The sequence below is a fragment of the Dromaius novaehollandiae genome, unplaced genomic scaffold (assembly GCF_036370855.1).
Source record: "Dromaius novaehollandiae isolate bDroNov1 unplaced genomic scaffold, bDroNov1.hap1 HAP1_SCAFFOLD_38, whole genome shotgun sequence".
NCBI lineage: Eukaryota > Metazoa > Chordata > Aves > Casuariiformes > Dromaiidae > Dromaius > Dromaius novaehollandiae.
This window is the reverse complement of record NW_026991341.1, coordinates 2,163,456-2,189,216: the sequence shown is the minus strand read 5'-3', so window position 1 is coordinate 2,189,216 and position 25,761 is coordinate 2,163,456.

The window sequence follows — 25,761 nt, the reverse complement described above, 5'->3', positions numbered from 1 at the left end:
CAGGCGCATGGCTGCTGGCTGTGCTTGTGACGTCACAGCAGCCTCAGTGCCTCCTCTGCCAGTGCCAGGGTCATGGCTGCTGGCTGTGCTTGTGACGTCACAGCAGCCTCAGTGCCTCCTAGGCCAGTATCAGGCTCATGGCTGCTTGCTGTGCTTGTGAGGTCACAGCATCCTGAATGCCTCCTAGGCCAGTGTCAGGCTCATGGCTGCTGGCTGTGATTGTGAGGTCACAGCAGCCTCAGTGCCTCATAATTTAGTGTCCAGCGTCCCCTGCTGGCTCTGATTGTGAGGTCACAGCAGACTCAGTGCCTCATAGGTTAGTGTCCAGCGTCCCCTGCTGGCTGGGATTGTGAGGTCACAGCAGCCTCAGTGCCTCCCAGGCCAATATCAGGTTCCTGGCTGCTAGCTGTGCTTGTGAGGTCACAGCAGCCTGAATGCCTCCTAGGCCCGTGCCATGCTCATGGCTGCTGGCTGTGCTTCTGAGGTCACAGCAGCCTGAATGCCTCCGAGGCCAGTGGCAGGCTCATGGCTGCTGGCTGTGATTGTGAGGTCACAGCAGCCTCAGTGCCTCATAGTTAAGTGTCCAGCGTCCCCTGCTGGCTCTGCTTGTGACGTCACAGCAGCCTCAGTGCCTCTCAGGCCAGTATCAGGCTCATGGCTGCTGGGTGTGCTTGTGACATCACAGCAGCCTCAGTGCCTCCGAGGCCTGTGGCAGGCTCATGGCTGCTGGCTGTGCTTGTGAGGTCACAGCAGACTCAGTGTCTCCGTTGATAGTGCCATGCTCATGGCTGCTGGCTGTGCTTGTGAGGTCACAGCAGCCTCAGTGCCTCCTAGGCCAGTGGCAGGCTCATGGCTGCTGGCTGTGATTGTGAGGTCACAGCAGCCTCAGTGCCTCCTAGGCCAGTGGCAGGCTCATGGCTGCTGGCTGTGCTTGTGAGGTCACAGCAGACTCAGTGCCTCAAAAGTTAGTGTCCAGCGCCCCCTGCTAGCTGTGCCTGTGAGGTCACAGCAGCCCCAGTGAGTCCTCTGCCAGTGTCAGGGGCATGGCTGCTGGCTGTGCTTCTGAGGTCACAGCAGCGTCAGTGACTCTGTGGACAGTGCCATGCTCATGGCTGCTGGCTGTGCTTGTGAGGTCACAGCAGCCTCAGTGCCTCTGAGTCCAGCGGCAGGCTCATGGCTGCTGGCTGTGCTTGTGAGGTCACAGCAGCCTGAATGCCTCCTCGGCCAGTGGCAGGCTCATGGCTGCTGGCTGTGCTTCTGAGGTCACAGCAGCCTCAGTGCCTCATAGTTTAGTGTCCAGCGTCCCCTGCTGGCTCTGCTTGTGAGGTCACAGCAGACTCAGTGCCTCATAGGTTAGTGTCCAGCGCCCCCTGCTGGCTGTGCTTGTGAGGTCACAGCAGCCTCAGTGCCTCACAGGCCAGTGCCATGCTCATGGCTGCTGGCTGTGCTTGTGAGGTCACAGCAGCCTCAGTGCCTCTCTGGCCAGTGGCAGGCTCATGGCTGCTGGCTGTGATTGTGAGGTCACATCAGCCTCAGTGCTTCATAGTTTAGTGTCCAGCGACCCCTGCTGGCTGTGCTTGTTAGGTCACAGCAGACTCAGTGCCTCAGAAGTTGGAGTCCAACCCCCCCCTGCTGGCTCTGCTTGTGAGGTCACAGCAGCCTCAGTGTCTCCGTGGATAGTGCCATGCTCATGGCTACTGGCTGTGCTTGTGAGGTCACAGCAGACTCAGTGCCTCAAAAGTTAGTGTCCAGCGTCCCCTGCTGGCTGTGCCTGTGAGGTCACAGCAGCCCCAGTGCCTCCTCTGCCAGTGTCAGGGTCATGGCTGCTGGCTGTGCTTCTGAGGTCACAGCTGCCTCAGTGACTCTGTGGACAGTGCCATGCTCATGGCTGCTGGCTGTGCTTGTGACGTCACAGCAGCCTCAGTGCCTCTGAGTCCAGGGGCAGTCTCATGGCTGCTGGCTGTGCTTGTGAGGTCACAGCAGCCTCAGTGCCTCCTCGGCCAGTGGCAGGCTCATGGCTGCTGGCTGTGCTTGTGAGGTCACAGCAGCCTCAGTGCCTCATAGTTTAGTGTCCAGCGTTCCCTGCTGGCTGTGCTTGTGAGGTCACAGCAGCCTCAGTGCCTCATCGTTTAGTGTCCAGCGGCCCCTGCTGGCTGTGCTTGTGAGGTCACAGCAGCCTCAGTGCCTCCTCTGCCAGTGCCAGGGCCATGGCTGCTGGCTGTGCTTGTGAGGTCACACCAGCCTCAGTGCCTCCCAGGCCAGTGTCAGGCTCATGGCTGCTGGCTGTGCTTCTCAGGTCACAGCAGCCTCAGTGCCTCCTCTGCCAGTGCCAGGGTCATGGCTGCTGGCTGTGCTTGTGACGTCATAGCAGCCTCAGTGCCTCCTAGGCCCGTGGCAGGCTCATGGCTGCTGGCTGTGCTTGTGAGGTCACAGCAGCCTCAGTGCCTCCTCTGCCAGTGGCAGTCTCATGGCTGCTGGCTGTGCTTGTGAGGTCACAGCAGCCTCAGTGCCTCCTAGGCCAGTATCAGGCTCCTGGCCGCTGGTTGTGCTTGTGAGGTCACAGCAGCCTGAATGCCTCCTAGGCCAGTGGCAGGCTCATGGCTGCTGGCTGTGCTTGTGAGGTCACAGCAGCCTCAGTGCCTCACAGGCCAGTATCAGGCTCATGGCTGCTGGCTGTGCTTGTGAGGTCACAGCAGACTCAGTGCCTCATCGTTTAGTATCCAGCGTCCCCTGCTGCCTGTGCTTGTGAGGTCACAGCAGCCTCAGTGCCTCCTCTGCCAGTGCCAGGGTCACGGCTGCTGGCTGTGCTTGTGACGTCACACCAGCCTCAGTGCCTCCCAGGCCAGTATCAGGCTCATGGCTGCTGGCTGTGCTTGTGACGTCACAGCAGCCTGAGTGCCTCCTAGGCCCGTGGCAGGCTCATGGCTGCTGGCTGTGCTTGTGACGTCACAGCAGCCTCAGTGCCTCCTCTGCCAGTGCCATGCTCATGGCTGCTGGCTGTGCTTGTGAGGTCACAGCAGCCTGAGTGCCTCCTAGGCCCGTGGCAGGCTCATGGCTGCTGGCTGTGCTTGTGACGTCACAGCAGCCTCAGTGCCTCCTCTGCCAGTGCCAGGGTCATGGCTGCTGGCTGTGCTTGTGACGTCACAGCAGCCTGAGTGCCTCCCAGGCCAGTGTCAGGCTCAGGGCTGCTGGCTGTGCTTGTGACGTCACAGCAGCCTCAGTGCCTCCTCTGCCAGTGCCATGCTCATGGCTGCTGGCTGTGCTTGTGACGTCACAGCAGCCTGAGTGCCTCCTAGGCCAGTGTCAGGCGCATGGCTGCTGGCTGTGCTTGTGACGTCACAGCAGCCTCAGTGCCTCCTCTGCCAGTGCCGTGCTCATGGCTGCTGGCTGTGCTTGTGACGTCACAGCAGCCTCAGTGCCTCCTAGGCCCGTGGCAGGCTCATGGCTGCTGGCTGTGATTGTGAGGTCACAGCAGCCTCAGTGCCTCCTCTGCCAGTGCCATGCTCATGGCTGCTGGCTGTGCTTGTGAGGTCACAGCAGCCTCAGTGCCTCCTAGGCCAGTATCAGGCTCATGGCTGCTTGCTGTGCTTGTGAGGTCACAGCAGCCTGAATGCCTCCTAGGCCAGTGTCAGGCTCATGGCTGCTGGCTGTGATTGTGAGGTCACAGCAGCCTCAGTGCCTCATAATTTAGTGTCCAGCGTCCCCTGCTGGCTCTGATTGTGAGGTCACAGCAGACTCAGTGCCTCATAGGTTAGTGTCCAGCGCCCCCTGGTGGCTGTGCTTGTGAGCTCACAGCAGCCTCAGTGCCTCACAGGCCAGTGCCATGCTCATGGCTGCTGGCTGTGCTTGTGAGGTCACAGCAGACTCAGTGCCTCCTAGGCCAGTATCAGGCTCATGGCTGCTGGCTGTGCTTCTGAGGTCACAGAAATCTGAATGCCTCCTAAGCCAGTGGCAGGCTCATGGCTGCTGGCTGTGCTTGTGAGGTCACAGCAGCCTCAGTGCCTCATAGTTTAGTGTCCAGCGTCCCCTGCTGGCTCTGCTTGTGAGGTCACGTCAGCCTCAGTGCTTCATAATTTAGTGTCCAGCGTCCCCTGATGGCTGTGATTTTGAGGTCACAGCAGACTCAGTTCCTCAAAAGTTGGTGTCCAGCCCCCCCTGCTGGCTCTGCTTGTGAGGTCACAGCAGACTCAGTGTCTCCGTGGATAGTGCCATGCTCATGGCTGCTGGCTGTGCTTGTGAGGTCACAGCAGCCTCAGTGTCTCTCAGGCCAGTGGCAGTCTCATGGATGCTGGCTGTGCTTGTGAGGTCACAGCAGACTCAGTGCCTCATTGGTTAGTGTCCAGCGTCCCCTGCTGGCTGTGATTGTGAGGTCACAGCAGCCTCAGTGCCTCGCAGGCCAATATCAGGTTCCTGGCTGCTAGCTGTGCTTGTGAGGTCACAGCAGCCTGAATGCCTCCTAGGCCCGTGCCATGCTCATGGCTGCTGGCTGTGCTTCTGAGGTCACAGCAGCCTCAGTGCCTCCTAGGCCCGTGGCAGGCTCATGGCTGCTGGCTGTGCTTGTGACGTCACAGCAGCCTCAGTGCCTCCTCTGCCAGTGGCAGGCTCATGGCTGCTGGCTGTGCTTGTGAGGTCACAGCAGCCTCAGTGCCTCCTCTGCCACTGCCATGCTCATGGCTGCTGGCTGTGCTTCTGAGGTCACAGCAGCCTCAGTGCCTCCTAGGCCAGTGGCAGTCTCATGGCTGCTGGCTGTGCTTGTGAGGTCACAGCAGACTCAGTGCCTCATAGGTTAGTGTCCAGCGCCCCCTGGTGGCTGTGCTTGTGAGCTCACAGCAGCCTCAGTGCCTCACAGGCCAGTATCAGGCTCATGGCTGCTGGCTGTGCTTGTGAGGTCACAGCAGCCTCAGTGCCTCCTCTGCCAGTGCCAGGGTCATGGCTGCTGGCTGTGCTTCTGAGGTCACAGAAATCTGAATGCCTCCTAGGCCAGTGGCAGGCTCATGGCTGCTGGCTGTGCTTGTGAGGTCACAGCAGCCTCAGTGCCTCATAGTTTAGTGTCCAGCGTCCCCTGCTGGCTCTGCTTGTGAGGTCACGTCAGCCTCAGTGCTTCATAATTTAGTGTCCAGCGTCCCCTGATGGCTGTGATTTTGAGGTCACAGCAGACTCAGTTCCTCAAAAGTTGGTGTCCAGCCCCCCCTGCTGGCTCTGCTTGTGAGGTCACAGCAGCCTCAGTGCCTCCTCTGCCAGTGCCAGGGTCATGGCTGCTGGCTGTGCTTGTGACGTCACAGCAGCCTGAGTGCCTCCCAGGCCAGTGTCAGGCTCATGGCTGCTGGCTGTGCTTGTGACGTCACAGCAGCCTCAGTGCCTCCTCTGCCAGTGCCATGCTCATGGCTGCTGGCTGTGCTTGTGACGTCACAGCAGCCTGAGTGCCTCCTAGGCCAGTGTCAGGCGCATGGCTGCTGGCTGTGCTTGTGACGTCACAGCAGCCTCAGTGCCTCCTCTGCCAGTGCCGTGCTCATGGCTGCTGGCTGTGCTTGTGACGTCACAGCAGCCTGAGTGCCTCCTAGGCCCGTGGCAGGCTCATGGCTGCTGGCTGTGCTTGTGAGGTCACAGCAGCCTCAGTGCCTCACAGGCCAGTATCAGGTTCATGGCTGCTGGCTGTGCTTGTGAGGTCACAGCAGCCTCAGTGCCTCATCGTTTAGTATCCAGCGTCCCCTGCTGCCTGTGCTTGTGAGGTCACAGCAGCCTCAGTGCCTCCTCTGCCAGTGCCAGGGTCACGGCTGCTGGCTGTGCTTGTGACGTCACACCAGCCTCAGTGCCTCCCAGGCCAGTATCAGGCTCATGGCTGCTGGCTGTGCTTGTGACGTCACAGCAGCCTGAGTGCCTCCTAGGCCCGTGGCAGGCTCATGGCTGCTGGCTGTGCTTGTGACGTCACAGCAGCCTCAGAGCCTCCTCTGCCAGTGCCATGCTCATGGCTGCTGGCTGTGCTTGTGAGGTCACAGCAGCCTGAGTGCCTCCTAGGCCCGTGGCAGGCTCATGGCTGCTGGCTGTGCTTGTGACGTCACAGCAGCCTCAGTGCCTCCTCTGCCAGTGCCAGGGTCATGGCTGCTGGCTGTGCTTGTGACGTCACAGCAGCCTGAGTGCCTCCCAGGCCAGTGTCAGGCTCATGGCTGCTGGCTGTGCTTGTGACGTCACAGCAGCCTCAGTGCCTCCTCTGCCAGTGCCATGCTCATGGCTGCTGGCTGTGCTTGTGACGTCACAGCAGCCTGAGTGCCTCCTAGGCCAGTGTCAGGCGCATGGCTGCTGGCTGTGCTTGTGACGTCACAGCAGCCTCAGTGCCTCCTCTGCCAGTGCCGTGCTCATGGCTGCTGGCTGTGCTTGTGACGTCACAGCAGCCTCAGTGCCTCCTAGGCCCGTGGCAGGCTCATGGCTGCTGGCTGTGATTGTGAGGTCACAGCAGCCTCAGTGCCTCCTCTGCCAGTGCCATGCTCATGGCTGCTGGCTGTGCTTGTGAGGTCACAGCAGCCTCAGTGCCTCCTAGGCCAGTATCAGGCTCATGGCTGCTTGCTGTGCTTGTGAGGTCACAGCAGCCTGAATGCCTCCTAGGCCAGTGTCAGGCTCATGGCTGCTGGCTGTGATTGTGAGGTCACAGCAGCCTCAGTGCCTCATAATTTAGTGTCCAGCGTCCCCTGCTGGCTCTGATTGTGAGGTCACAGCAGACTCAGTGCCTCATAGGTTAGTGTCCAGCGCCCCCTGGTGGCTGTGCTTGTGAGCTCACAGCAGCCTCAGTGCCTCACAGGCCAGTGCCATGCTCATGGCTGCTGGCTGTGCTTGTGAGGTCACAGCAGACTCAGTGCCTCCTAGGCCAGTATCAGGCTCATGGCTGCTGGCTGTGCTTCTGAGGTCACAGAAATCTGAATGCCTCCTAAGCCAGTGGCAGGCTCATGGCTGCTGGCTGTGCTTGTGAGGTCACAGCAGCCTCAGTGCCTCATAGTTTAGTGTCCAGCGTCCCCTGCTGGCTCTGCTTGTGAGGTCACGTCAGCCTCAGTGCTTCATAATTTAGTGTCCAGCGTCCCCTGATGGCTGTGATTTTGAGGTCACAGCAGACTCAGTTCCTCAAAAGTTGGTGTCCAGCCCCCCCTGCTGGCTCTGCTTGTGAGGTCACAGCAGACTCAGTGTCTCCGTGGATAGTGCCATGCTCATGGCTGCTGGCTGTGCTTGTGAGGTCACAGCAGCCTCAGTGTCTCTCAGGCCAGTGGCAGTCTCATGGATGCTGGCTGTGCTTGTGAGGTCACAGCAGACTCAGTGCCTCATTGGTTAGTGTCCAGCGTCCCCTGCTGGCTGTGATTGTGAGGTCACAGCAGCCTCAGTGCCTCCCAGGCCAATATCAGGTTCCTGGCTGCTAGCTGTGCTTGTGAGGTCACAGCAGCCTGAATGCCTCCTAGGCCCGTGCCATGCTCATGGCTGCTGGCTGTGCTTCTGAGGTCACAGCAGCCTGAATGCCTCCGAGGCCAGTGGCAGGCTCATGGCTGCTGGCTGTGCTTGTGAGGTCACAGCAGCCTCAGTGCCTCATACTTTAGTGTCCAGCGTCCCCTGCTGGCTCTGCTTGTGAGGTCACAGCAGACCCAGGGCCTCAAAAGTTAGTGTCCAGCTCCCCCTGCTGGCTGTGCTTGTGATGTCACAGCAGCCTCAGTGCCTCTCAGGCCAGTATCAGGCTCATGGCTGCTGGGTGTGCTTGTGACGTCACAGCAGCCTCAGTGCCTCCTAGGCCTGTGGCAGGCTCATGGCTGCTGGCTGTGCTTGTGAGGTCACAGCAGACTCAGTGTCTCCGTTGATAGTGCCATGCTCATGGCTGCTGGCTGTGCTTCTGAGGTCACAGCAGCCTCAGTGCCTCCTAGGCCAGTGGCAGGCTCATGGCTGCTGGCTGTGCTTGTGAGGTCACAGCAGCCTCAGTGCCTCCTAGGCCAGTGGCAGGCTCATGGCTGCTGGCTGTGCTTGTGAGGTCACAGCAGCCTCAGTGCCTCAAAAGTTAGTGTCCAGCGTCCCCTGCTGGCTGTGCCTGTGAGGTCACAGCAGCCCCAGTGCGTCCTCTGCCAGTGTCAGGGGCATGGCTGCTGGCTGTGCTTCTGAGGTCACAGCAGCCTCAGTGACTCTGTGGACAGTGCCATGCTCATGGCTGCTGGCTGTGCTTGTGAGGTCACAGCAGCCTCAGTGCCTCTGAGTCCAGCGGCAGGCTCATGGCTGCTGGCTGTGCTTGTGACGTCACAGCAGCCTGAATGCCTCCTCTGCCAGTGGCAGGCTCATGGCTGCTGGCTGTGCTTGTGAGGTCACAGCAGCCTCAGTGCCTCATCGTTTAGTATCCAGCGTCCCCTGGTGCCTGTGCTTGTGACGTCACAGCAGCCTCAGTGCCTCCTCTGCCAGTGCCAGGGTCATGGCTGCTGGCTGTGCTTGTGACGTCACAGCAGCCTGAGTGCCTCCCAGGCCAGTGTCAGGCTCATGGCTGCTGGCTGTGCTTGTGACGTCACAGCAGCCTCAGTGCCTCCTCTGCCAGTGCCATGCTCATGGCTGCTGGCTGTGCTTGTGACGTCACAGCAGCCTGAGTGCCTCCTAGGCCAGTGTCAGGCGCATGGCTGCTGGCTGTGCTTGTGACGTCACAGCAGCCTCAGTGCCTCCTCTGCCAGTGCCGTGCTCATGGCTGCTGGCTGTGCTTGTGACGTCACAGCAGCCTGAGTGCCTCCTAGGCCCGTGGCAGGCTCATGGCTGCTGGCTGTGATTGTGAGGTCACAGCAGCCTCAGTGCCTCCTCTGCCAGTGCCATGCTCATGGCTGCTGGCTGTGCTTGTGAGGTCACAGCAGCCTCAGTGCCTCCTAGGCCAGTATCAGGCTCATGGCTGCTTGCTGTGCTTGTGAGGTCACAGCAGCCTGAATGCCTCCTAGGCCAGTGTCAGGCTCATGGCTGCTGGCTGTGATTGTGAGGTCACAGCAGCCTCAGTGCCTCATAGTTTAGTGTCCAGCGTCCCCTGCTGGCTCTGATTGTGAGGTCACAGCAGACTCAGTGCCTCATAGGTTAGTGTCCAGCGCCCCCTGGTGGCTGTGCTTGTGAGCTCACAGCAGCCTCAGTGCCTCACAGGCCAGTATCAGGCTCATGGCTGCTGGCTGTGCTTGTGAGGTCACAGCAGACTCAGTGCCTCCTAGGCCAGTGCCAGGGTCATGGCTGCTGGCTGTGCTTCTGAGGTCACAGAAATCTGAATGCCTCCTAGGCCAGTGGCAGGCTCATGGCTGCTGGCTGTGCTTGTGAGGTCACAGCAGCCTCAGTGCCTCATAGTTTAGTGTCCAGCGTCCCCTGCTGGCTCTGCTTGTGAGGTCACGTCAGCCTCAGTGCTTCATAATTTAGTGTCCAGCGTCCCCTGATGGCTGTGATTTTGAGGTCACAGCAGACTCAGTTCCTCAAAAGTTGGTGTCCAGCCCCCCCTGCTGGCTCTGCTTGTGAGGTCACAGCAGACTCAGTGTCTCCGTGGATAGTGCCATGCTCATGGCTGCTGGCTGTGCTTGTGAGGTCACAGCAGCCTCAGTGTCTCTCAGGCCAGTGGCAGTCTCATTGCTGCTGGCTGTGCTTGTGAGGTCACAGCAGACTCAGTGCCTCATAGGTTAGTGTCCAGCGTCCCCTGCTGGCTGTGATTGTGAGGTCACAGCAGCCTCAGTGCCTCCCAGGCCAATATCAGGTTCCTGGCTGCTAGCTGTGCTTGTGAGGTCACAGCAGCCTGAATGCCTCCTAGGCCCGTGCCATGCTCATGGCTGCTGGCTGTGCTTCTGAGGTCACAGCAGCCTGAATGCCTCCGAGGCCAGTGGCAGGCTCATGGCTGCTGGGTGTGCTTGTGACGTCACAGCAGCCTCAGTGCCTCCTAGGCCTGTGGCAGGCTCATGGCTGCTGGCTGTGCTTGTGAGGTCACAGCAGACTCAGTGTCTCCGTTCATAGTGCCATGCTCATGGCTGCTGGCTGTGCTTGTGATGTCACAGCAGCCTCAGTGCCTCCTAGGCCTGTGGCAGGCTCATGGCTGCTGGCTGTGCTTGTGAGGTCACAGCAGCCTCAGTGCCTCCTAGGCCAGTGGCAGGCTCATGGCTGCTGGCTGTGCTTGTGAGGTCACAGCAGACTCAGTGCCTCAAAAGTTAGTGTCCAGCGTCCCCTGCTGGCTGTGCCTGTGAGGTCACAGCAGCCCCAGTGCGTCCTCTGCCAGTGTCAGGGGCATGGCTGCTGGCTGTGCTTCTGAGGTCACAGCAGCCTCAGTGACTCTGTGGACAGTGCCATGCTCATGGCTGCTGGCTGTGCTTGTGAGGTCACAGCAGCCTCAGTGCCTCTGAGTCCAGCGGCAGGCTCATGGCTGCTGGCTGTGCTTGTGAGGTCACAGCAGCCTGAATGCCTCCTCTGCCAGTGGCAGGCTCATGGCTGCTGGCTGTGCTTGTGAGGTCACAGCAGCCTGAGTGCCTCATCATTTAGTATCCAGCGTCCCCTGCTGCCTGTGCTTGTGAGGTCACAGCAGCCTCAGTGCCTCCTCTGCCAGTGCCAGGGTCACGGCTGCTGGCTGTGCTTGTGACGTCACACCAGCCTCAGTGCCTCCCAGGCCAGTATCAGGCTCATGGCTGCTGGCTGTGCTTGTGACGTCACAGCAGCCTCAGTGCCTCCTCTGCCAGTGCCGTGCTCATGGCTGCTGGCTGTGCTTGTGACGTCACAGCAGCCTGAGTGCCTCCTAGGCCCGTGGCAGGCTCATGGCTGCTGGCTGTACTTGTGAGGTCACAGCAGCCTCAGTGCCTCCTCTGCCAGTGCCATGCTCATGGCTGCTGGCTGTGCTTGTGACGTCACAGCAGCCTCAGTGCCTCCTAGGCCCGTGGCAGGCTCATGGCTGCTGGCTGTGCTTGTGACGTCACAGCAGCCTCAGTGCCTCCTCTGCCAGTGCCAGGGTCATGGCTGCTGGCTGTGCTTGTGACGTCACAGCAGCCTGAGTGCCTCCCAGGCCAGTGTCAGGCTCATGGCTGCTGGCTGTGCTTGTGACGTCACAGCAGCCTCAGTGCCTCCTCTGCCAGTGCCATGCTCATGGCTGCTGGCTGTGCTTGTGACGTCACAGCAGCCTGAGTGCCTCCTAGGCCAGTGTCAGGCGCATGGCTGCTGGCTGTGCTTGTGACGTCACAGCAGCCTCAGTGCCTCCTCTGCCAGTGCCGTGCTCATGGCTGCTGGCTGTGCTTGTGACGTCACAGCAGCCTCAGTGCCTCCTAGGCCCGTGGCAGGCTCATGGCTGCTGGCTGTGATTGTGAGGTCACAGCAGCCTCAGTGCCTCCTCTGCCAGTGCCATGCTCATGGCTGCTGGCTGTGCTTGTGAGGTCACAGCAGCCTCAGTGCCTCCTAGGCCAGTATCAGGCTCATGGCTGCTTGCTGTGCTTGTGAGGTCACAGCAGCCTGAATGCCTCCTAGGCCAGTGGCAGGCTCATGGCTGCTGGCTGTGATTGTGAGGTCACAGCAGCCTCAGTGCCTCACAGTTTAGTGTCCAGCGTCCCCTGCTGGCTCTGATTGTGAGGTCACAGCAGACTCAGTGCCTCATAGGTTAGTGTCCAGCGCCCCCTGGTGGCTGTGCTTGTGAGCTCACAGCAGCCTCAGTGCCTCACAGGCCAGTATCAGGCTCATGACTGCTGGCTGTGCTTGTGAGGTCACAGCAGCCTCAGTGCCTCCTCTGCCAGTGCCATGCTCATGGCTGCTGGCTGTGCTTGTGAGGTCACAGCAGACTCAGTGCCTCCTAGGCCAGTATCAGGCTCATGGCTGCTGGCTGTGCTTCTGAGGTCACAGAAATCTGAATGCCTCCTAGGCCAGTGGCAGGCTCATGGCTGCTGGCTGTGCTTGTGAGCTCACAGCAGCCTCAGTGCCTCACAGGCCAGTATCAGGCTCATGGCTGCTGGCTGTGCTTGTGAGGTCACAGCAGCCTCAGTGCCTCCTCTGCCAGTGCCAGGGTCATGGCTGCTGGCTGTGCTTCTGAGGTCACAGAAACCTGAATGCCTCCTAGGCCAGTGGCAGGCTCATGGCTGCTGGCTGTGCTTGTGAGGTCACAGCAGCCTCAGTGCCTCATAGTTTAGTGTCCAGCGTCCCCTGCTGGCTCTGCTTGTGAGGTCACGTCAGCCTCAGTGCTTCATAATTTAGTGTCCAGCGTCCCCTGATGGCTGTGATTTTGAGGTCACAGCAGACTCAGTTCCTCAAAAGTTGGTGTCCAGCCCCCCCTGCTGGCTCTGCTTGTGAGGTCACAGCAGACTCAGTGTCTCCGTGGATAGTGCCATGCTCATGGCTGCTGGCTGTGCTTGTGAGGTCACAGCAGCCTCAGTGTCTCTCAGGCCAGTGGCAGTCTCATTGCTGCTGGCTGTGCTTGTGAGGTCACAGCAGACTCAGTGCCTCATAGATTAGTGTCCAGCGTCCCCTGCTGGCTGTGATTGTGAGGTCACAGCAGCCTCAGTGCCTCCCAGGCCAATATCAGGTTCCTGGCTGCTAGCTGTGCTTGTGAGGTCACAGCAGCCTGAATGCCTCCTAGGCCCGTGCCATGCTCATGGCTGCTGGCTGTGCTTCTGAGGTCACAGCAGCCTGAATGCCTCCGAGGCCAGTGGCAGGCTCATGGCTGCTGGGTGTGCTTGTGACGTCACAGCAGCCTCAGTGTCTCCGTTCATAGTGCCATGCTCATGGCTGCTGGCTGTGCTTGTGAGGTCACAGCAGCCTCAGTGCCTCCTCTGCCAGTGCCAGGCTCATGGCTGCTGGCTGTGATTGTGAGGTCACAGCAGCCTCAGTGCCTCCTAGGCCAGTGGCAGGCTCATGGCTGCTGGCTGTGCTTGTGAGGTCACAGCAGACTCAGTGCCTCAAAAGTTAGTGTCCAGCGTCCCCTGCTGGCTGTGCCTGTGAGGTCACAGCAGCCCCAGTGCGTCCTCTGCCAGTGTCAGGGGCATGGCTGCTGGCTGTGCTTCTGAGGTCACAGCAGCCTCAGTGACTCTGTGGACAGTGCCATGCTCATGGCTGCTGGCTGTGCTTGTGAGGTCACAGCAGCCTCAGTGCCTCTGAGTCCAGCGGCAGGCTCATGGCTGCTGGCTGTGCTTGTGACGTCACAGCAGCCTGAATGCCTCCTCGGCCAGTGGCAGGCTCATGGATGCTGGCTGTGCTTGTGAGGTCACAGCAGCCTCAGTGCCTCATCATTTAGTATCCAGCGTCCCCTGCTGCCTGTGCTTGTGAGGTCACAGCAGCCTCAGTGCCTCCTCTGCCAGTGCCAGGGTCACGGCTGCTGGCTGTGCTTGTGACGTCACACCAGCCTCAGTGCCTCCCAGGCCAGTGTCAGGCTCATGGCTGCTGGCTGTGCTTCTGACGTCACAGCAGACTCAGTGCCTCCTCTGCCAGTGCCGTGCTCAGGGCTGCTGGCTGTGCTTGTGACATCACAGCAGCCTGAGTGCCTCCTAGGCCCATGGCAGGCTCATGGCTGCTGGCTGTGCTTGTGACGTCACAGCAGCCTCAGAGCCTCCTCTGCCAGTGCCATGCTCATGGCTGCTGGCTGTGCTTGTGACGTCACAGCAGCCTGAGTGCCTCCTAGGCCCGTGGCAGGCTCATGGCTGCTGGCTGTGCTTGTGACGTCACAGCAGCCTCAGTGCCTCCTCTGCCAGTGCCAGGGTCATGGCTGCTGGCTGTGCTTGTGACGTCACAGCAGCCTCAGTGCCTCCTCTGCCAGTACCAGGGTCATGGCTGCTGGCTGTGCTTGTGACGTCACACCAGCCTGAGTGCCTCCCACGCCCGTGTCAGGCTCATGGCTGCTGGCTGTGCTTGTGACGTCACACCAGCCTCAGTGCGTCCTCTGCCAGTGCCATGCTCATGGCTGCTGGCTGTGCTTGTGACGTCACAGCAGCCTCAGTGCCTCCTAGGCCAGTGTCAGGCGCATGGCTGCTGGCTGTTCTTGTGACGTCACAGCAGCCTCAGTGCCTCCTCTGCCAGTGCCGTGCTCATGGCTGCTGGCTGTGCTTGTGACGTCACAGCAGCCTGAGTGCCTCCTAGGCCCGTGGCAGGCTCATGGCTGCTGGCTGTGATTGTGAGGTCACAGCAGCCTCAGTGCCTCCTCTGCCAGTGCCATGCTCATGGCTGCTGGGTGTGCTTGTGAGGTCACAGCAGCCTCAGTGCCTCCTAGGCCAGTATCAGGCTCATGGCTGCTGGCTGTGCTTGTGAGGTCACAGCAGCCTCAGTGCCTCCTAGGCCAGTATCAGGCTCATGGCTGCTGGCTGTGATTGTGAGGTCACAGCAGCCTCAGTGCCTCCTCTGCCAGTGCCATGCTCATGGCTGCTGGGTGTGCTTGTGAGGTCACAGCAGCCTGAATGCCTCCGAGGCCAGTGGCAGGCTCATGGCTGCTGGCTGTGCTTGTGAGGTCACAGCAGCCTCAGTGCCTCATAATTTAGTGTCCAGCGTCCCCTGCTGGCTCTGATTGTGAGCTCACAGCAGACTCAGTGCCTCATAGGTTAGTGTCCAGCGCCCCCTGGTGGCTGTGCTTGTGAGCTCACAGCAGCCTCAGTGCCTCTGAGGCCAGTATCAGGCTCATGGCTGCTGGCTGTGCTTGTGAGGTCACAGCAGCCTCAGTGCCTCCTCTGCCAGTGCCATGCTCATGGCTGCTGGCTGTGCTTGTGAGCTCACAGCAGCCTCAGTGCCTCACAGGCCAGTATCAGGCTCATGGCTGCTGGCTGTGCTTGTGAGGTCACAGCAGCCTCAGTGCCTCCTCTGCCAGTGCCATGCTCATGGCTGCTGGCTGTGCTTGTGAGGTCACAGCAGCCTCAGTGCCTCCTAGGCCAGTATCAGGCTCATGGCTGCTGGCTGTGCTTCTGAGGTCACAGAAATCTGAATGCCTCCTAGGCCAGTGGCAGGCTCATGGCTGCTGGCTGTGCTTGTGAGGTCACAGCAGCCTCAGTGCCTCATAGTTTAGTGTCCAGCGTCCCCTGCTGGCTCTGCTTGTGAGGTCACGTCAGCCTCAGTGCTTCATAATTTAGTATCCAGCGTCCCCTGATGGCTGTGATTTTGAGGTCACAGCAGACTCAGTTCCTCAAAAGTTGGTGTCCAGCCCCCCCTGCTGGCTCTGCTTGTGAGGTCACAGCAGCCTCAGTGCCTCATAGGTTAGTGTCCAGCGTCCCCTGCTGGCTGTGCTTGTGAGGTCACAGCAGCCTCAGTGCCTCCCAGGCCAATATCAGGTTCCTGGCTGCTAGCTGTGCTTGTGAGGTCACAGCAGCCTGAATGCCTCCTAGGCCCGTGCCATGCTCATGGCTGCTGGCTGTGCTTCTGAGGTCACAGCAGCCTGAATGCCTCCGAGGCCAGTGGCAGGCTCATGGCTGCTGGCTGTGATTGTGAGGTCACAGCAGCCTCAGTGCCTCATACTTTAGTGTCCAGCGTCCCCTGCTGGCTCTGATTGTGAGGTCACAGCAGACCCAGGGCCTCAAAAGTTAGTGTCCAGCTCCCCCTGCTGGCTGTGCTTGTGACGTCACAGCAGCCTCAGTGCCTCTCAGGCCAGTATCAGGCTCATGGCTGCTGGGTGTGCTTGTGACGTCACAGCAGCCTCAGTGCCTCCTAGGCCTGTGGCAGGCTCATGGCTGCTGGCTGTGCTTGTGAGGTCACAGCAGACTCAGTGTCTCCGTTGATAGTGCCATGCTCATGGCTGCTGGCTGTGCTTCTGAGGTCAGAGCAGCCTCAGTGCCTCCTAGGCCTGTGGCAGGCTCATGGCTGCTGGCTGTGATTGTGAGGTCACAGCAGCCTCAGTGCCTCCTAGGCCAGTGGCAGGCTCATGGCTGCTGGCTGTGCTTGTGAGGTCACAGCAGACTCAGTGCCTCAAAAGTTAGTGTCCAGCGTCCCCTGCTGGCTGTGCCTGTGAGGTCACAGCAGCCCCAGTGCGTCCTCTGCCAGTGTCAGAGGCATGGCTGCTGGCTGTGCTTCTGAGGTCACAGCAGCGTCAGTGACTCTGTGGACAGTGCCATGCTCATGGCTGCTGGCTGTGCTTGTGAGGTCACAGCAGCCTCAGTGCCTCTGAGTCCAGCGGCAGGCTCATGGCTGCTGGCTGTGCTTGTGAGGTCACAGCAGCCTGAATGCCTCCTCTGCCAGTGGCAGGCTCATGGCTGCTGGCTGTGCTTGTGAGGTCACAGCAGCCTCAGTGCCTCATCATTTAGTATCCAGCGTCCCCTGCTGCCTGTGCTTGTGAGGTCACAGCAGCCTCAGTGCCTCCTCTGCCAGTGCCAGGGTCACGGCTGCTGGCTGTGCTTGTGACGTCACACCAGCCTCAGTGCCTCCCAGGCCAGTATCAGGCTCATGGCTGCTGGCTGTGCTTGTGACGTCACAGCAGCCTCAGTGCCTCCTCTGCCAGTGCCGTGCTCATGGCTGCTGGCTGTGCTTGTGACGTCACAGCAGCCTGAGTGCCTCCTAGGCCCGTGGCAGGCTCATGGCTGCTGGCTGTACTTGTGAGGTCACAGCAGCCTCAGTGCCTCCTCTGCCAGTGCCATGCTCATGGCTGCTGGCTGTGCTTGTGACGTCACAGCAGCCTCAGTGCCTCCTAGGCCCGTGGCAGGCTCATGGCTGCTGGCTGTGCTTGTGACGTCACAGCAGCCTCAGTGCCTCCTCTGCCAGTGCCAGGGTCATGGCTGCTGGCTGTGCTTGTGACGTCACAGCAGCCTGAGTGCCTCCCAGGCCAGTGTCAGGCTCATGGCTGCTGGCTGTGCTTGTGACGTCACAGCAGCCTCAGTGCCTCCTCTGCCAGTGCCAGGGTCATGGCTGCTGGCTGTGCTTGTGACGTCACAGCAGCCTGAGTGCCTCCTAGGCCAGTGTCAGGCGCATGGCTGCTGGCTGTGCTTGTGACGTCACAGCAGCCTCAGTGCCTCCTCTGCCAGTGCCGTGCTCATGGCTGCTGGCTGTGCTTGTGACGTCACAGCAGCCTGAGTGCCTCCTAGGCCCGTGGCAGGCTCATGGCTGCTGGCTGTGATTGTGAGGTCACAGCAGCCTCAGTGCCTCCTCTGCCAGTGCCATGCTCATGGCTGCTGGCTGTGCTTGTGAGGTCACAGCAGCCTCAGTGCCTCCTAGGCCAGTATCAGGCTCATGGCTGCTTGCTGTGCTTGTGAGGTCACAGCAGCCTGAATGCCTCCTAGGCCAGTGGCAGGCTCATGGCTGCTGGCTGTGATTGTGAGGTCACAGCAGCCTCAGTGCCTCACAGTTTAGTGTCCAGCGTCCCCTGCTGGCTCTGATTGTGAGGTCACAGCAGACTCAGTGCCTCATAGGTTAGTGTCCAGCGCCCCCTGGTGGCTGTGCTTGTGAGCTCACAGCAGCCTCAGTGCCTCACAGGCCAGTATCAGGCTCATGGCTGCTGGCTGTGCTTGTGAGGTCACAGCAGCCTCAGTGCCTCCTCTGCCAGTGCCATGCTCATGGCTGCTGGCTGTGCTTGTGAGGTCACAGCAGACTCAGTGCCTCCTAGGCCAGTATCAGGCTCATGGCTGCTGGCTGTGCTTCTGAGGTCACAGAAATCTGAATGCCTCCTAGGCCAGTGGCAGGCTCATGGCTGCTGGCTGTGCTTGTGAGGTCACAGCAGCCTCAGTGCCTCATAGTTTAGTGTCCAGCGTCCCCTGCTGGCTCTGCTTGTGAGGTCACGTCAGCCTCAGTGCTTCATAATTTAGTGTCCAGCGTCCCCTGATGGCTGTGATTTTGAGGTCACAGCAGACTCAGTTCCTCAAAAGTTGGTGTCCAGCCCCCCCTGCTGGCTCTGCTTGTGAGGTCACAGCAGACTCAGTGTCTCCGTGGATAGTGCCATGCTCATGGCTGCTGGCTGTGCTTGTGAGGTCACAGCAGCCTCAGTGTCTCTCAGGCCAGTGGCAGTCTCATTGCTGCTGGCTGTGCTTGTGAGGTCACAGCAGACTCAGTGCCTCATAGGTTAGTGTCCAGCGTCCCCTGCTGGCTGTGATTGTGAGGTCACAGCAGCCTCAGTGCCTCCCAGGCCAATATCAGGTTCCTGGCTGCTAGCTGTGCTTGTGAGGTCACAGCAGCCTGAATGCCGCCAAGGCCAGTGGCAGGCTCATGGCTGCTGGGTGTGCTTGTGACGTCACAGCAGCCTCAGTGCCTCCTAGGCCAGTGGCAGGCTCATGGCTGCTGGCTGTGATTGTGAGGTCACAGCAGCCTCAGTGCCTCCTAGGCCAGTGGCAGGCTCATGGCTGCTGGCTGTGCTTGTGACGTCACAGCAGACTCAGTGCCTCAAAAGTTAGTGTCCAGCGTCCCCTGCTGGCTGTGCCTGTGAGGTCACAGCAGCCCCAGTGCGTCCTCTGCCAGTGTCAGGGGCATGGCTGCTGGCTGTGCTTCTGAGGTCACAGCAGCCTCAGTGACTCTGTGGACAGTGCCATGCTCATGGCTGCTGGCTGTGCTTGTGAGGTCACAGCAGCCTCAGTGCCTCTGAGTCCAGCGGCAGGCTCATGGCTGCTGGCTGTGCTTGTGACGTCACAGCAGCCTGAATGCCTCCTCGGCCAGTGGCAGGCTCATGGCTGCTGGCTGTGCTTGTGAGGTCACAGCAGCCTCAGTGCCTCATCATTTAGTATCCAGCGTCCCCTGCTGCCTGTGCTTGTGAGGTCACAGCAGCCTCAGTGCCTCCTGTGCCAGTGCCAGGGTCACGGCTGCTGGCTGTGCTTGTGACGTCACAGCAGCCTCAGTGCCTCCCAGGCCAGTGTCAGGCTCATGGCTGCTGGCTGTGCTTGTGACGTCACAGCAGACTCAGTGCCTCCTCTGCCAGTGCCGTGCTCAGGGCTGCTGGCTGTGCTTGTGACGTCACAGCAGCCTGAGTGCCTCCTAGGCCCGTGGCAGGCTCATGGCTGCTGGCTGTGCTTGTGATGTCACAGCAGCCTCAGAGCCTCCTCTGCCAGTGCCATGCTCATGGCTGCTGGCTGTGCTTGTGACGTCACAGCAGCCTGAGTGCCTCCTAGGCCCGTGGCAGGCTCATGGCTGCTGGCTGTGCTTGTGACGTCACAGCAGCCTCAGTGCCTCCTCTGCCAGTGGCAGTCTCATGGCTGCTGGCTGTGCTTGTGACGTCACAGCAGCCTCAGTGCCTCCTCTGCCAGTGCCATGCTCATGGCTGCTGGCTGTGCTTGTGACGTCACAGCAGCCTGAGTGCCTCCCACGCCAGTGTCAGGCTCATGGCTGCTGGCTGTGCTTGTGACGTCACAGCAGCCTCAGTGCGTCCTCTGCCAGTGCCATGCTCATGGCTGCTGGCTGTGCTTGTGACGTCACAGCAGCCTGAGTGCCTCCTAGGCCAGTGTCAGGCGCATGGCTGCTGGCTGTGCTTGTGACGTCACAGCAGCCTCAGTGCCTCCTCTGCCAGTGCCGTGCTCATGGCTGCTGGCTGTGCTTGTGACGTCACAGCAGCCTGAGTGCCTCCTAGGCCCGTGGCAGGCTCATGGCTGCTGGCTGTGATTGTGAGGTCACAGCAGCCTCAGTGCCTCCTCTGCCAGTGCCATGCTCATGGCTGCTGGCTGTGCTTGTGAGGTCACAGCAGCCTCAGTGCCTCCTAGGCCAGTATCAGGCTCATGGCTGCTTGCTGTGCTTGTGAGGTCACAGCAGCCTGAATGCCTCCTAGGCCAGTGTCAGGCTCATGGCTGCTGGCTGTGATTGTGAGGTCACAGCAGCCTCAGTGCCTCATAATTTAGTGTCCAGCGTCCCCTGCTGGCTGTGATTGTGAGGTCACAGCAGACTCAGTGCCTCATAGGTTAGTGTCCAGCGCCCCCTGGTGGCTGTGCTTGTGAGCTCACAGCAGCCTCAGTGCCTCACAGGCCAGTATCAGGCTCATGGCTGCTGGCTGTGCTTGTGAGGTCACAGCAGCCTCAGTGCCTCCTCTGCCAGTGCCATGCTCATGGCTGCTGGCTGTGCTTGTGAGCTCACAGCAGCCTCAGTGCCTCACAGGCCAGTATCAGGCTCATGGCTGCTGGCTGTGCTTGTGAGGTCACAGCAGCCTCAGTGCCTCCTCTGCCAGTGCCATGCTCATGGCTGCTGGCTGTGCTTGTGAGGTCACAGCAGCCTCAGTGCCTCCTAGGCCAGTATCAGGCTCATGGCTGCTGGCTGTGCTTCTGAGGTCACAGAAATCTGAATGCCTCCTAGGCCAGTGGCAGGCTCATGGCTGCTGGCTGTGCTTGTGAGGTCACAGCAGCCTCAGTGCCTCATAGTTTAGTGTCCAGCGTCCCCTGCTGGCTCTGCTTGTGAGGTCACGTCAGCCTCAGTGCTTCATAATTTAGTGTCCAGCGTCCCCTGATGGCTGTGATTTTGAGGTCACAGCAGACTCAGTTCCTCAAAAGTTGGTGTCCAGCCCCCCCTGCTGGCTCTGCTTGTGAGGTCACAGCAGCCTCAGTGCCTCATAGTTTAGTGTCCAGCGTCCCCTGCTGGCTGTGCTTGTGAGGTCACAGCAGCCTCAGTGCCTCCCAGGCCAATATCAGGTTCCTGGCTGCTAGCTGTGCTTGTGAGGTCACAGCAGCCTGAATGCCTCCTAGGCCCGTGCCATGCTCATGGCTGCTGGCTGTGCTTCTGAGGTCACAGCAGCCTGAATGCCTCCGAGGCCAGTGGCAGGCTCATGGCTGCTGGCTGTGATTGTGAGGTCACAGCAGCCTCAGTGCCTCATACTTTAGTGTCCAGCGTCCCCTGCTGGCTCTGCTTGTGAGGTCACAGCAGACCCAGGGCCTCAAAAGTTAGTGTCCAGCTCCCCCTGCTGGCTGTGCTTGTGACGTCACAGCAGCCTCAGTGCCTCCTAGGCCCGTGGCAGGCTCATGGCTGCTGGGTGTGCTTGTGAGGTCACAACAGCCTCAGTGCCTCCTCTGCCAGTGCCATGCTCATGGCTGCTGGCTGTGCTTGTGAGGTCACAGCAGCCTCAGTGCCTCCTAGGCCAGTGTCAGGCTCATGGCTGCTGGCTGTGCTTGTGAGGTCACAGCAGCCTCAGTGCCTCACAGTTTAGTGTCCAGCGTCCCCTGCTGGCTCTGATTGTGAGGTCACAGCAGACTCAGTGCCTCATAGGTTAGTGTCCAGCGCCCCCTGGTGGCTGTGCTTGTGAGCTCACAGCAGCCTCAGTGCCTCACAGGCCAGTATCAGGCTCATGGCTGCTGGCTGTGCTTGTGAGGTCACAGCAGCCTCAGTGCCTCCTCTGCCAGTGCCATGCTCATGGCTGCTGGCTGTGCTTGTGAGGTCACAGCAGCCTCAGTGCCTCCTAGGCCAGTATCAGGCTCATGGCTGCTGGCTGTGCTTCTGAGGTCACAGAAATCTGAATGCCTCCTAGGCCAGTGGCAGGCTCATGGCTGCTGGCTGTGCTTGTGAGGTCACAGCAGCCTCAGTGCCTCATAGTTTAGTGTCCAGCGTCCCCTGCTGGCTCTGCTTGTGAGGTCACGTCAGCCTCAGTGCTTCATAATTTAGTGTCCAGCGTCCCCTGATGGCTGTGATTTTGAGGTCACAGCAGACTCAGTTCCTCAAAAGTTGGTGCCCAGCCCCCCCTGCTGGCTCTGCTTGTGAGGTCACACCAGACTCAGTGTCTCCGTGGATAGTGCCATGCTCATGGCTGGTGGCTGTGCTTGTGAGGTCACAGCAGCCTCAGTGTCTCTCAGGCCACTGGCAGTCTCATGGCTGCTGGCTGTGCTTGTGAGGTCACAGCAGACTCAGTGCCTCATAGGTTAGTGTCCAGCGTCCCCTGCTGGCTGTGATTGTGAGGTCACAGCAGCCTCAGTACCTCCCAGGCCAATATCAGGTTCCTGGCTGCTAGCTGTGCTTGTGAGGTCACAGCAGCCTGAATGCCTCCTAGGCCCGTGCCATGCTCATGGCTGCTGGCTGTGCTTCTGAGGTCACAGCAGCCTGAATGCCTCCTAGGCCAGTGGCAGGCTCATGGCTGCTGGCTGTGATTGTGAGGTCACAGCAGCCTCAGTGCCTCATAGTTTAGTGTCCAGCATCCCCTGCTGGCTCTGCTTGTGAGATCACAGCAGACTCAGTGCCTCAAAAGTTGGTGTCCAGCGCCCCCTGCTGGCTGTGGTTGTGACGTCACAGCAGACTCAGTGCCTCTCTGGCCAATATCAGGCTCATGACTGCTGGCTGTGCTTGTGAGGTCACAGCAGCCTCAGTGTCTCTCAGGCCAGTGTCAGTCTCATGGCTGCTGGATCTCCTTGTGAGGTCACAGCAGATTCAGTTCCTCTGAGGCCAGTGGCAGTCTCATGGCTGCTGGCTGTGCTTGTGAGGTCACAGCAGCCTCAGTGCCTCCTAGGCCAGTGGCAGGCTCATGGCTGCTGGCTGTGCTTGTGACGTCCCAGCAGACTCAGTGACTCAAAAGTTAGTGTCCAGCGTCCCCTGCTGGCTGTGCCTGTGAGGTCACAGCAGCCCCAGTGCGTCCTCTGCCAGTGTCAGAGGCATGGCTGCTGGCTGTGCTTCTGAGGTCACAGCAGCCTCAGTGACTCTGTGGACAGTGCCATGCTCATGGCTGCTGGCTGTGCTTGTGAGGTCACAGCAGCCTCAGTGCCTCCTCTGCCAGTGCCATGCTCATGGCTGCTGGCTGTGCTTGTGACATCACAGCAGCCTGAGTGCCTCCTAGGCCAGTGTCAGGCGCATGACTGCTGGCTGTGCTTGTGACGTCACAGCAGCCTCAGTGCCTCCTCTGCCAGTGCCAGGGTCATGGCTGCTGGCTGTGCTTGTGACGTCACAGCAGCCTCAGTGCCTCCTAGGCTAGTATCAGGCTCATGGCTGCTTGCTGTGCTTGTGAGGTCACAGCAGCCTGAATGCCTCCTAGGCCAGTGTCAGGCTCATGGCTGCTGGCTGTGATTGTGAGGTCACAGCAGCCTCAGTGCCTCATAATTTAGTGTCCAGCGTCCCCTGCTGGCACTGATTGTGAGGTCACAGCAGACTCAGTGCCTCATAGGTTAGTGTCCAGCGTCCCCTGCTGGCTGGGATTGTGAGGTCACAGCAGCCTCAGTGCCTCCCAGGCCAATATCAGGTTCCTGGCTGCTAGCTGTGCTTGTGAGGTCACAGCAGCCTGAATGCCTCCTAGGCCCGTGCCATGCTCATGGCTGCTGGCTGTGCTTCTGAGGTCACAGCAGCCTGAATGCCTCCGAGGCCAGTGGCAGGCTCATGGCTGCTGGCTGTGATTGTGAGGTCACAGCAGCCTCAGTGCCTCATAGTTAAGTGTCCAGCGTCCCCTGCTGGCTCTGCTTGTGACGTCACAGCAGCCTCAGTGCCTCTCAGGCCAGTATCAGGCTCATGGTCTGCTGGGTGTGCTTGTGACATCACAGCAGCCTCAGTGCCTCCGAGGCCTGTGGCAGGCTCATGGCTGCTGGCTGTGCTTGTGAGGTCACAGCAGACTCAGTGTCTCCGTTGATAGTGCCATGCTCATGGCTGCTGGCTGTGCTTGTGAGGTCACAGCAGCCTCAGTGCCTCCTAGGCCAGTGTCAGGCTCATGGCTGCTGGCTGTGCTTGTCAGGTCACAGCAGCCTCAGTGCCTCTCTGGCCAGTGGCAGGCTCATGGCTGCTGGCTGTGATTGTGAGGTCACAGCAGCCTCAGTGCTTCATAGTTTAGTGTCCAGCGTCCCCTGCTGGCTCTGCTTGTGAGGTCACAGCAGCCTCAGTGCCTCAAAAGTTGGTGTCCAGCGCCCCCTGCTGGCTGTGCTTGTGAGGTCGCAGCAGACTCAGTGTCTCCGTGGATAGTGCCATGCTCATGGCTGCTGGCTGTGCTTGTGAGGTCACAGCAGCCTCAGTTCCTCCTAGGCCAGTATCAGGCTCATGGCTACTGGCTGTGCTTCTGAGGTCACAGAGGCCTGAATGCCTCCTAGGCCAGTGGCAGGCTCATGGCTGCTGGCTGTGCTTGTGAGGTTATAGCAGCCTCAGTGCCTCACAGTTTAGTGTCCAGCGTGCATTGCTGGCTCTGCTTGTTTGGTCACATCAGACTCAGTGCCTCAAAAGTTAGTGTCCAGCCCCCCCTGCTGGCTGTGCTTGTGAGGTCACAGCAGCCTCAGTGCCTCCTCTGCCCGTGTCAGGGTCATGGCTGCTGGCTGTGCTTGTGACGTCCCAGCAGACTCAGTGCCTCCTAGGCCAGTATCAGGCTCATGGCTGCTGACTGTGCTTCTGAGGTCGCAGAAGCCTGAATGCCTCCTAGGCCAGTGGCAGGCTCATGGCTGCTGGCTGTGCTTGTGAGGTCACAGCAGCCTCAGTGCCTCATAGTTTAGTGTCCAGCGTCCCCTGTTGGCTCTGCTTGAGAGGTCACAGCAGACTCAGTGCCTCAAAAGTTAGTCTGCAGCGCCCCCTGCTGGCTGTGCTTGTGAGGTCACAGCAGCCTCAGTGCCTCACAGGCCAGTGCCATGCTCATGGCTGCTGGTTGTGCTTGTGAGGTCACAGCAGCCTCAGTGCCTCTCTGGCCAGTGGCAGGCTCATGGCTGCTGGCTGTGATTGTGAGGTCACAGCAGACTCAGTGCCTCATAGTTTAGTGTCCAGCGTCCCCTGTTGGCTCTGCTTGTGAGGTCACAGCAGCCTCAGTGCCTCATAGGTTAGTGTACATCGCCCCCTACTGGCTGTGCTTGCGGGGTCACAGCAGCCTCAGTGCCTCCCAGGCCAATATTAGGCTCCTGGCTGCTGGCTGTGCTTCTGAGGTCACAGCAGGCTGAATACCTCCTAGGCCAGTGGCAGGCTCATGGCTGCTGGCTGTGCTTGTGAGGTCACAGCAGCCTCAGTGCCTCATAGGTTAGTGTCCAGCGCCCCCTGCTGGCTGTGCTTGTGAGGTCAGAGCAGCCTCAGTGCCTCTCAGGCCAGTATCAGGCTCATGGCTGCTGGCTGTGCTTTTGAGGTCACAGCAGACTCAGTGCCTCCTCTGCCACTGCCATGCTCATGGCTGCTGGCTGTGCTTGTGAGGTCACAGCAGCCTCAGGGCCTCCTAGGCCCGTGGCAGGCTCATGGCTGCTGGCTGTGATTGTGAGGTCACATCAGCATCAGTGCTTCATAGTTTAGTGTCCAGCGTCCCCTGTTGGCTGTGCTTGTGAGGTCACAGCAGACTCAGTGCCTCAAAAGTTGGTGTCCAGCGCCCCCTGCTGGCCCTGCTTGTGAGGTCACAGCAGACTCGGTTTTTCCGTGGATAGTGCCATGCTCATGGCTGCTGGCTGTGCTTGTGAGGTCACAGCAGCCTCAGTGCCTCAAAAGTTAGTGTGCAGCGCCCACTACTGGCTGTGCTTGTGAGGTCACAGCAGACTCAGTGCCTCAAAAGTTAGTGTGCAGCGCCCACTACTGGCTGTGCTTGTGAGGTCACAGCAGACTCAGTGCCTCTTCTACCAGTGCCAGGGTCTTGGCTGCTGGCTGTGCTTGTGAGGTCACAGCAGCCTGAGTGCCTCCTAGGCCCGTGGCAGGCTCATGGCTGCTGGCTGTGCTTGTGAGGTCACAGCAGCCTCAGTGCTTCTGAGGGCAGTGGCAGTCTCATGGCTGCTGGCTGTGCTTGTGAGGTCACAGCAGCCTGAGTGCCTCCTACGCCCGTGGCAGGCTCATGGCTGCTGGCTGTGCTTGTGAGGTCACAGCAGCCTCCGTGCCTCATAGGTAAGTGTCCAGCGTCCCCTGCTGGCTCTGCTTGTGAGGTCACAGCAGACTCAGTGCCTCATAGGTTAGTGTCCAGCGCCCCCTGCTGGCTGTGCTTGTGACGTCACAGCAGCCTCAGTGCCTCCCAGGCCATTATCAGGTTCCTGGCTGCTGCCTGTGCTTGTGACGTCACAGCAGCCTGAATGCCTCCTA